This window comes from Electrona antarctica (assembly GCF_951216825.1).
Source record: "Electrona antarctica genome assembly, contig: scaffold_140, whole genome shotgun sequence".
In the NCBI taxonomy this organism is placed as follows: domain Eukaryota; kingdom Metazoa; phylum Chordata; class Actinopteri; order Myctophiformes; family Myctophidae; genus Electrona; species Electrona antarctica.
The window spans coordinates 57,810-68,938 of NW_027637610.1; positions in this window are offsets into that span (position 1 = coordinate 57,810).

Sequence of the window (11,129 nt, forward strand, 5' to 3'; positions counted from 1 at the left end):
CACCTCCCATGGAAGTAATTGACAATATATAAAGTCACAACACCAACTTTGATGAGGCTGTATTGCTTTGTTTTAAAAAATATAAGGTTTTCTTACTTTCCTGAAAAATGTATATTTTTCATTTCCTGGAAAATGAACATTTTGGAGTTATGAGTTATTATATATATATCCTATTTCCATATAGATCAAATAGACAGCAGAGATATATGATTCATTCCTGTTTCAAATGCTGTGTGAACTGGAGTCTGAAACCCACGTTGAGAGGTTTCAGATATTATAGAGTGGTGTAAACCACTCCTACAACTGGCTTTGTTAGTTTACGTGTCTGTTCGTACCAAAAAATGAGCATGGTTGCTGTGGTCACCCAGTTCACACGGGTGTGATTTCATTACGTCAGACATTACGTCCGACCACAGCTGATCAGTCTATATAAGACCTTACACCACTCAGTTCACACGGGTGTGATTTTTATATTGAAACCCACGTTGATAGGTTTCAGATATTATTATATTGAAACCCACGTTGAGAGGTTTCAGATATTATTATATTGAAACCCACGTTGATAGGTTTCAGATATTATTATATTGAAACCCACGTTGAGAGGTTTCAGATATTATTATATTGAAACCCACGTTGAGAGGTTTCAGATATTATTATATTGAAACCCACGTTGAGGTTTCAGATATTATTTGGCTACAGTAAAATATTAATTTTTACAAATGCCTATAATTCCACTACTAAGCTCTTTATTCACAGTTAAGAAATCTAACACCATCTGTCAACAGAGCTGAAAAAAAACACGAAACAAATACAAATATCTACGAATGTGGCGAAGTCGGTGTTCTCCGTGTCTCGCTTTTTTCTGTGTCGATTTGACGATACTGTATATAAGAAAAGAAAATATATATATATAAAAATTGATTATTTTGTTCCAAATAGATTATTGGTTCTGAATAATTGGTTTTGGTATATTTTCGGTTACTTGGCCAGCCCTGCTTGGCAGACGCGCTACGTTGTGGGTCCATGGTTGACGGGTCCATGGTTGAGGGGTCCTTGGGTCGTTGGGGGGTCCTTGGGTCATTCAAGGGTCCTTGGGTCAGTCGAGGGGTCCTTGGGTCGTTCGTGGGTCCTTGGGTCGTTCGTGGGTCCTTGGGTCGTTCGTGGGTCCTTGGGTCGTTCGTGGGTCCTTGGGTCGTTCGGGGGTCCTTGGGTCGTTCGTGGGTCCTTGGGTCGTTCGGGGGTCCTTGGGTCGTTCGTGGGTCCTTGGGTCGTTCGGGGGTCCTTGGGTCGTTCGTGGGTCCTTGGGTCGTTCGGGGGTCCTTGGGTCGTTCGTGGGTCCTTGGGTCGTTGGGGGGTCCTTGGGTCATTCAAGGGTCCTTGGGTCAGTCGAGGGGTCCTTGGGTCGTTCGTGGGTCCTTGGGTCGTTCGGGGGTCCTTGGGTCGTTGGGGGGTCCTTGGGTCATTCAAGGGTCCTTGGGTCAGTCGAGGGGTCCTTGGGTCGTTCGTGGGTCCTTGGGTCGTTCGTGGGTCCTTGGGTCGTTCGGGGGTCCTTGGGTCGTTCGTGGGTCCTTGGGTCGTTCGTGGGTCCTTGGGTCATTCAAGGGTCCTTGGGTCGTTCGGGGGTCCTTGGGTCATTCAAGGGTCCTTGGGTCGTTCGTGGGTCCTTGGGTCGTTCGTGGGTCCTTGGGTCGTTCGGGGGTCCTTGGGTCATTCAAGGGTCCTTGGGTCAGTCGAGGGGTCCTTGGGTCATTCAAGGGTCCTTGGGTCAGTCGAGGGGTCCTTGGGTCGTTCGTGGGTCCTTGGGTCGTTCGTGGGTCCTTGGGTCGTTCGGGGGTCCTTGGGTCGTTCGTGGGTCCTTGGGTCGTTCGGGGGTCCTTGGGTCATTCAAGGGTCCTTGGGTCGTTCGGGGGTCCTTGGGTCGTTCGGGGGTCCTTGGGTCGTTCGGGGGTCCTTGGGTCGTTCGGGGGTCCTTGGGTCGTTCGTGGGTCCTTGGGTCGTTCGGGGGTCCTTGGGTCGTTCGTGGGTCCTTGGGTCGTTCGGGGGTCCTTGGGTCGTTCGGGGGTCCTTGGGTCGTTCGTGGGTCCTTGGGTCGTTCGTGGGTCCTTGGGTCGTTCGGGGGTCCTTGGGTCGTTCGTGGGTCCTTGGGTCGTTCGGGGGTCCTTGGGTCGTTCGGGGGTCCTTGGGTCGTTCGGGGGTCCTTGGGTCGTTCGTGGGTCCTTGGGTCGTTGGGGGGTCCTTGGGTCATTCAAGGGTCCTTGGGTCAGTCGAGGGGTCCTTGGGTCGTTCGTGGGTCCTTGGGTCGTTCGGGGGTCCTTGGGTCGTTCGGGGGTCCTTGGGTCGTTCGGGGGTCCTTGGGTCGTTCGTGGGTCCTTGGGTCGTTCGGGGGTCCTTGGGTCGTTCGGGGGTCCTTGGGTCGTTCGTGGGTCCTTGGGTCGTTCGTGGGTCCTTGGGTCGTTCGGGGGTCCTTGGGTCGTTCGGGGGTCCTTGGGTCGTTCGGGGGTCCTTGGGTCGTTCGTGGGTCCTTGGGTCGTTCGGGGGTCCTTGGGTCGTTCGTGGGTCCTTGGGTCGTTCGGGGGTCCTTGGGTCGTTCGTGGGTCCTTGGGTCGTTCGGGGGTCCTTGGGTCATTCAAGGGTCCTTGGGTCGTTCGGGGGTCCTTGGGTCGTTCGTGGGTCCTTGGGTCGTTCGGGGGTCCTTGGGTCGTTCGGGGGTCCTTGGGTCGTTCGTGGGTCCTTGGGTCGTTCGGGGGTCCTTGGGTCGTTCGGGGGTCCTTGGGTCGTTCGGGGGTCCTTGGGTCGTTCGGGGGTCCTTGGGTCGTTCGGGGGTCCTTGGGTCGTTCGGGGGTCCTTGGGTCGTTCGTGGGTCCTTGGGTCGTTCGGGGGTCCTTGGGTCGTTCGGGGGTCCTTGGGTCGTTCGTGGGTCCTTGGGTCGTTGGGGGGTCCTTGGGTCATTCAAGGGTCCTTGGGTCAGTCGAGGGGTCCTTGGGTCGTTCGTGGGTCCTTGGGTCGTTCGGGGGTCCTTGGGTCGTTCGGGGGTCCTTGGGTCGTTCGGGGGTCCTTGGGTCGTTCGTGGGTCCTTGGGTCGTTCGGGGGTCCTTGGGTCGTTCGGGGGTCCTTGGGTCGTTCGTGGGTCCTTGGGTCGTTCGTGGGTCCTTGGGTCGTTCGGGGGTCCTTGGGTCGTTCGGGGGTCCTTGGGTCGTTCGGGGGTCCTTGGGTCGTTCGTGGGTCCTTGGGTCGTTCGGGGGTCCTTGGGTCGTTCGTGGGTCCTTGGGTCGTTCGGGGGTCCTTGGGTCGTTCGTGGGTCCTTGGGTCGTTCGGGGGTCCTTGGGTCATTCAAGGGTCCTTGGGTCGTTCGGGGGTCCTTGGGTCGTTCGTGGGTCCTTGGGTCGTTCGGGGGTCCTTGGGTCGTTCGGGGGTCCTTGGGTCGTTCGGGGGTCCTTGGGTCGTTCGTGGGTCCTTGGGTCGTTCGGGGGTCCTTGGGTCGTTCGGGGGTCCTTGGGTCGTTCGGGGGTCCTTGGGTCGTTCGGGGGTCCTTGGGTCGTTCGGGGGTCCTTGGGTCGTTCGGGGGTCCTTGGGTCGTTCGTGGGTCCTTGGGTCGTTCGGGGGTCCTTGGGTCGTTCGTGGGTCCTTGGGTCGTTCGGGGGTCCTTGGGTCGTTCGGGGGTCCTTGGGTCGTTCGGGGGTCCTTGGGTCGTTCGTGGGTCCTTGGGTCGTTCGTGGGTCCTTGGGTCGTTGGGGGGTCCTTGGGTCATTCAAGGGTCCTTGGGTCGTTCGGGGGTCCTTGGGTCGTTCGGGGGTCCTTGGGTCGTTCGTGGGTCCTTGGGTCGTTCGTGGGTCCTTGGGTCGTTCGGGGGTCCTTGGGTCGTTCGGGGGTCCTTGGGTCGTTCGGGGGTCCTTGGGTCGTTCGTGGGTCCTTGGGTCGTTCGTGGGTCCTTGGGTCGTTCGGGGGTCCTTGGGTCGTTCGGGGGTCCTTGGGTCGTTGGGGGGTCCTTGGGTCATTCAAGGGTCCTTGGGTCATTCAAGGGTCCTTGGGTCGTTCGGGGGTCCTTGGGTCGTTCGTGGGTCCTTGGGTCGTTCGGGGGTCCTTGGGTCGTTCGTGGGTCCTTGGGTCGTTCGGGGGTCCTTGGGTCGTTCGGGGGTCCTTGGGTCGTTCGGGGGTCCTTGGGTCGTTCGTGGGTCCTTGGGTCGTTCGGGGGTCCTTGGGTCGTTCGTGGGTCCTTGGGTCGTTCGGGGGTCCTTGGGTCGTTCGTGGGTCCTTGGGTCGTTCGGGGGTCCTTGGGTCGTTCGGGGGTCCTTGGGTCAGTCGAGGGGTCCTTGGGTCGTTCGGGGGTCCTGTCCAAGCGTGGACCAGCCGAGGTGGGAGCGAGAACAAGGGTCTATAATGTGTTAATCCCATTCCCCACCACTGGGTTTGGACTGTTGTCCTTGGCTGCATGCTTTTGGTTAGACATACCATTGGTCCAATATCTCAAACCCTCACCCTCACCCTAACCTCCCACGGGGCAGCACACCTAAACCTAACCTTAACTCTCTCCCAACCCTTAACGCACCCCTCACCAACCTTAATCCGGTCATTTTAATGCACCCTCACCAACCTTAATCCGGTCGTTTTAACGCACCCTCACCAACCATAATCCAGTCGTTTTAACGCACCCCTCACCAACCTTAATCCGGTCGTTTTAACGCACCCCTCACCAACCATAATCCAGTCGTTTTAACGCACCCCTCACCAACCTTAATCCGGTCGTTTTAACGCACCCCTCACCAACCTTAATCCGGTCGTTTTAACGCACCCCTCACCAACCTTAATCCGGTCGTTTTAACGCACCCCTCACCAACCTTAATCCGGTCGTTTTAACGCACCCCTCACCAACCTTAATCCGGTCGTTTTAACGCACCCCTCACCAACCTTAATCCGGTCGTTTTAACGCACCCCTCACCAACCTTAATCCGGTCGTTTTAACGCACCCCTCACCAACCTTAATCCGGTCGTTTTAACGCACCCCTCACCAACCTTAATCCGCTCGTTTTAACGCACCCCTCACCAACCTTAATCCGGTCGTTTTAACGCACCCCTCACCAACCTTAATCCGCTCGTTTTAACGCACCCCTCACCAACCTTAATCCGGTCGTTTTAACGCACCCCTCACCAACCTTAATCCGGACGTTTTAACGCACCCCTCACCAACCTTAATCCGGTCGTTTTAACGCACCCCTCACCAACCTTAATCCGGTCGTTTTAACGCACCCCTCACCAACCTTAATCCGGTCGTTTTAACGCACCCCTCACCAACCTTAATCCGGTCGTTTTAACGCACCCCTCACCAACCTTAATCCGGTCGTTTTAACGCACCCCTCACCAACCTTAATCCGGTCGTTTTAACGCACCCCTCACCAACCTTAATCCGGTCGTTTTAACGCACCCCTCACCAACCTTAATCCGGTCCTTTTAACGCACCCCTCACCAACCTTAATCCGGTCGTTTTAACGCATCCCTCACCAACCTTAATCCGGTCGTTTTAACGCACCCCTCACCAACCTTAATCCGGTCGTTTTAACGCACCCCTCACCAACCTTAATCCAATGCTATGTCTAACCAAAGTATGCCTCAGTTTTCCTTACGGCAGATCGTAGAGTCTGTCTTCCTTTCCGTCTATTCTAAACCATATACTATGAATACCTTCTGAGTCCTATGTGTGGATTGTGATGTTTATCAACTCCAGGCTTGCAAAAACTAAAAGACGAAGAAAAATGATGTAACAGGAGAAGCCAGCGAGTCGAAACATTTTGAAAACTACAAAAAGGGATTGCGTTGTTGTATATTATTTATCTCTGTTGTGTCATGAATGTGACCCCCCCCCCCCCCCCCCCCCCGCCGTTACAAAGCAATACACACCATGTCAGCATTAATGTCAACACCAGTGGTGGAAAAAGTACTCAGTTGTTTTACTTAAGTAAAAGTACCAATACTGCAATTTAGAACTACTCCGTTACAAGTAAAAGCACGGAATTGAAAATGTACTTGAGTAAAAGTACAAAAGTATCAGCATCAAAATGTACTTAAAGTACTAAAAGTAAAAGGAGACACGTATTGCAGAATGTCGTATTTCACGAGTTCAAACTGTGTACAAAATCTTTTGAAAATAGCAGTTCTACAAGCTCACAAAGCTTGTAGATCTGCTATTTTCAAATGGCCGAAATGTATAGGGTTGAAGTGGTTAATGTATGTTTTCTAATCAAAAATAAAATCTCCAAAGTAACTAGTAACTAAAGTTTTCAAATAATTGTAGTGAAGTAAAAGTACAAATGTCGGCTCTGAGATGTAGTGGAGTAGAAGTAAAAGTACTGGAAATTGGAAATACAATTGTACTTAAGTTTAGTACTTAAGTAAAAGTATACTTTAGTTACTTTCCACCACCGGTCGACACACAAACAAATGTCACGGGGCGGGGCGGGGCGGGGCGGGGCGGGGCAGGGCGGGGCGGGGCGGGGGGGGTTTCATTTAGAGAGGTCTCTGTTTTTTTGGTCAACTGCTTCGCCGACTCCGTTTTCAAACGGCTTGAGATGACGTTTGGTGACGTTTTAAACAGCCAGAGATGTTCTGTTTGTCGTGGTTAAACATGTCCCCCCCATAATAACAATCAGAAGACTGTTCTTTATGTCCCCCCCATAATAACAATCAGAAGACTGTTCTTTATGTCTCCCCCATAATAACAATCAGAAGACTGTTCTTTATGTCTCCCCCCATAATAACAATCAGAAGACTGTTCTTTTGTGAAAGTTTGTGTACCTCAGGTTTTTGACGGGCGTTTGCGTGGCTGAAATGGGCCCCCCCTTTCGCTGCTACGTAGAGTTTAGTAGAATAATAAAGCGTTAGCGTCGTCTCGTCTGCGTCGGGTGGAAAACCTGGGATTTACTCGGGATTCTAATTAAAACAAAGTAGCAGATCTACAAGCACCGAAGCTACAACCTCCATCTGGAAGATCTGCTATTTTTGGACAAAAAACCCAAATAAGAGGTTTCTGACCGTCAGCGACGTTTAAGAAACAACGTGGATAAGATTTAGAGAACCAGTTTTAGAGAACCAGATGATTTAGAGAACCAGATTTAGAGAACCAGATTTAGAGAACCAGTTTTAGAGAACCAGATGATTTAGAGAACCAGATTTAGAGAACCAGATTTAGAGAACCGGATTTAGAGAACCAGATGATTTAGAGAACCAGATTTAGAGAACCGGATTTAGAGAACCACGCTCATTCAAATCAATACAATAAGTGCATCATCTCGACTATAGTTTAGCTGTTACGACATAAAAGGTCCTGGTGCATTTGGATTCGGGACACCAGCAGAGTTTGAGCGACGACAACGAACCGTTCCTCTCGGTGGTTTGAGGTGGTGTTGCGATCACGTTTTGACCTTATAGAGTATATATGAATAGACGCCTGAGGAGTTTTTTTCCCTGAGAAGAAATGGACACAGTGGCCCAATTTGTCATTGCAGCTCTGGGCCAGCGCTGGGCCGTTGACTATCATTGGGCACGTTCATGTTATTGGGCCGATGACACGTGAACGCTATGTTTCATACGTGAACGCAGCACAAACCGTGCAATGATGGTCAACGGCAGCACGTTCATGTTATTGGGGCAATCAATCCCAGAATGCACTCTGTTCCTAACCCGGAAGGAGGAGTGAAATCGCCTCATGCGCTTTAGAGCAACTTAACTTAAGTGGATGGAGGAGAAATCCACCTTAATGCAAGTGGATGGAGGAGAAATCCACCTTAATGCAAGTGGATGGAGGAGAAATCCACCGTAATGCAAGTGGATGGAGGAGAAATCCACCTTAATGCAAGTGGATGGAGGAGAAATCCACCTTAATGCAAGTGGATGGAGGAGAAATCCACCTTAATGCAAGTGGATGGAGGAGAAATCCACCGTAATGCAAGTGGATGGAGGAGAAATCCACCTTAATGCAAGTGGATGGAGGATAAATCCGGTGCCGTCTCTATTAATATATACTCTTAAGGTTTTGACGTCACAGCTTCCAAAACACGACGTTTAGCTCGGCCTGCTCCTCGGCCTGCTCCGGCGCTGAAACACCTGAAGGGTTTAGCTCGGCCTGCTCCGGCACTGAAACACCTGAAGGGTTTGCTTTTTTTTGCTTTTGTTTTGTTTTGTCAAGACTTAATATATATTTTTTAAATATATTTATTGAGCATCCAACAGAGGACTGTTAACCTAACCTAAATCTGATTTATATTTATGTTTGTTTGGTTGTTGTTGTTTTTTTCTATTGTGGGAATGGAACAAATATTATTATGCAGTAATAATTTGTGTCACAATAATAAATAATACATAAGGGATCATGGTGTCAAAATGTGAACATTATATATATATAAAGATAATAAATTAACTGCTGTAGGCTACATGTTGTGGAAGAAAAATAAATTAAGACAGAAATAAAGTTTGTGATGTTAAAATATGTCTTTTTCTTTCATTTATTTATGAATGCTTAAATGTTATGAATATAAGTTATAAATCACAGTCATAAGTGCATGCTGTACTCGGACACACTCTGTACAAAACATCAGGAGCACCTTCTGTTTGTTTTTGTTTGTGACAAACAAACAAAAATTACAAACATAACAATGTAAAAGAAAATCATATTGTTTCTAAATTCTCAAAATGAGACAATAGCATCCGTGTCATGCTGTGAGCTTGTATATCAACTATTTAATTTGCTTTAGTGTTTATAGTGTATAGAAACTACTGATGGAATATGTGACTCTTTTTGATACAGAGACAAGTGAGACGGTGGCAAGACTAAGTGTTCAGGAGAGGAGAAAAACAGTTTTCTTTTAAATCCAAAATGAGTTAATATCACAGGCAGACTCTTCACACACTAGAGCAGTGGTTCCCAAACTGTGGCACCCCTTGTGGTGCACGAGCGCCTCCTAGGGGGTGCGTGACATGAAAGGGCTAATGGTGGTTCCATGGTTTTATTTAAAATATATTAACATATGCCAATATATGGCAAGTATATGCAGAATATATCCATTGCTGCATGTACAGTATGCCATATTCAGGTGCATATATATGTGCAACAGTGCATATATGTGTATAGGAAATACATGTGTCTATATAGCTTTAGGGGTGCGTCAACTAGGTCGGGAGGTAACAGGGGGTGCGTCAAGTAGGTCGGGAGGTAACAGGGGGTGCGTCAACTAGGTCGGGAGGTAACAGGGGGTGCGTCAACTAGATCGGGAGGTAACAGGGGTGCGTCATCTAGGTTGGGAGGTAACAGGGGTGCGTCAGCTAGGTCGGGAGGTAACAGGGGGTGCGTCAACTAGGTCGGGAGGTAACGGGGTGCGTCAGCTAGGTCGGGAGGTAACAGGGGGTGCGTCAGCTAGGTCGGGAGGTAACAGGGGGTGCGTCAACTAGGTCGGGAGGTAACAGGGGGTGCGTCAGCTAGGTCGGGAGGTAACAGGGGGTGCGTCAGCTAGGTCGGGAGGTAACAGGGGGTGCGTCAGCTAGGTCGGGAGGTAACAGGGGGTGCGTCAACTAGGTCAGGAGGTAACAGGGGGTGCGTCAGCTAGGTCGGGAGGTAACAGGGGGTGCGTCAACTAGGTCAGGAGGTAACAGGGGGTGCGTCAACTAGGTCGGGAGGTAACAGGGGGTGCGTCAACTAGGTCGGGAGGTAACAGGGGGTGCGTCAGCTAGGTCGGGAGGTAACAGGGGGTGCGTCAGCTAGGTCGGGAGGTAACAGGGGGTGCGTCAACTAGGTCGGGAGGTAACAGGGGGTGCGTCAGCTAGGTCGGGAGGTAACAGGGGGTGCGTCAACTAGGTCGGGAGGTAACAGGGGGTGCGTCAGCTAGGTCGGGAGGTAACAGGGGGTGCGTCAGCAAGGTCGGGAGGTAACAGGGGGTGCGTCAACTAGGTCGGGAGGTAACAGGGGGTGCGTCAGCTAGGTCGGGAGGTAACAGGGGGTGCGTCAGCTAGGTCGGGAGGTAACAGGGGGTGCACGGCCAAAAAGGTTTGGGAACCGCTGTACTAGAGCATGTCCGATATAAACGTCAGAGCTGAAATTGTGTAAATCTAAATATGAAATAAATGCTTAAACATGTAGCTAGGTGTAATGTTAAGAGACCACAGAAGTGAACCTTTCAAGCCTGTTTTCTCTGCAAGACATTACTCTATAAGCCATATCTCCAAAACTGGTGGGTCAAATTATACAACCATTATGTCAATTTGAAGCTATGATTCACTGCTTAAAAAAAATAAATAAAAAAACTTCCCCATTCAACCAGCAGAGGGCACAAAACTACAAAGGATAACATTGACTGCAACGACACCTACTTCTCCACACAATATATACATATTATATCAAGTTGCGACTGCATGACATTCACATGCAGTCGCAACTACTCTTTGTTTACGACTTTGCTGGTTAAAACAAAACATCATTTAGTAAAACATTATAAAGACAATAGAAGAAAAAGAATAGTCCCCTGTGAGCACGCTATGAGCTTTTGTATATCTGCTATTTTTGAAAGACTGTTTTCGGCGGCGGTCCAAATACAGATAATTCTGGGGGTCCGCCTGAACTCAAGGATTTAGAAGTGATGTTGTAGAATCTGGTCTCAGGTCTTTTTAATGGGTCTGTCCACATGTCCTCAGTGGACAGACAGTGTCCTGACAGCCACTGTCCACATGTCCTCAGTGGACAGACAGTGTCCTGACAGCCACTGTCCACATGTCCTCAGTGGACAGACAGTGTCCTGACAGCCACTGTCCACATGTCCTCAGTGGACAGACAGTGTCCTGACAGCCACTGTCCACATGTCCTCAGTGGACAGACAGTGTCCTGACAGCCACTGTCCACATGTCCTCAGTGGACAGATGTCCTCTCCTCAGTGGACAGTAGCCTCGGAAACCCAGACGTTTTTATTTCCAGGGAGGAAAAAAAAGTCTGGGTCCGAGTCCACTTCAATTCGGCATAGAGTAGCAAACGTCGATCACTCTCTGTTGATTTCTGATCGTCTGCACGTTTGTTAAATTGACACGCACGCACGCACGCACACACACACACACACACACACACACACACACACACACACACACACACACACACACAC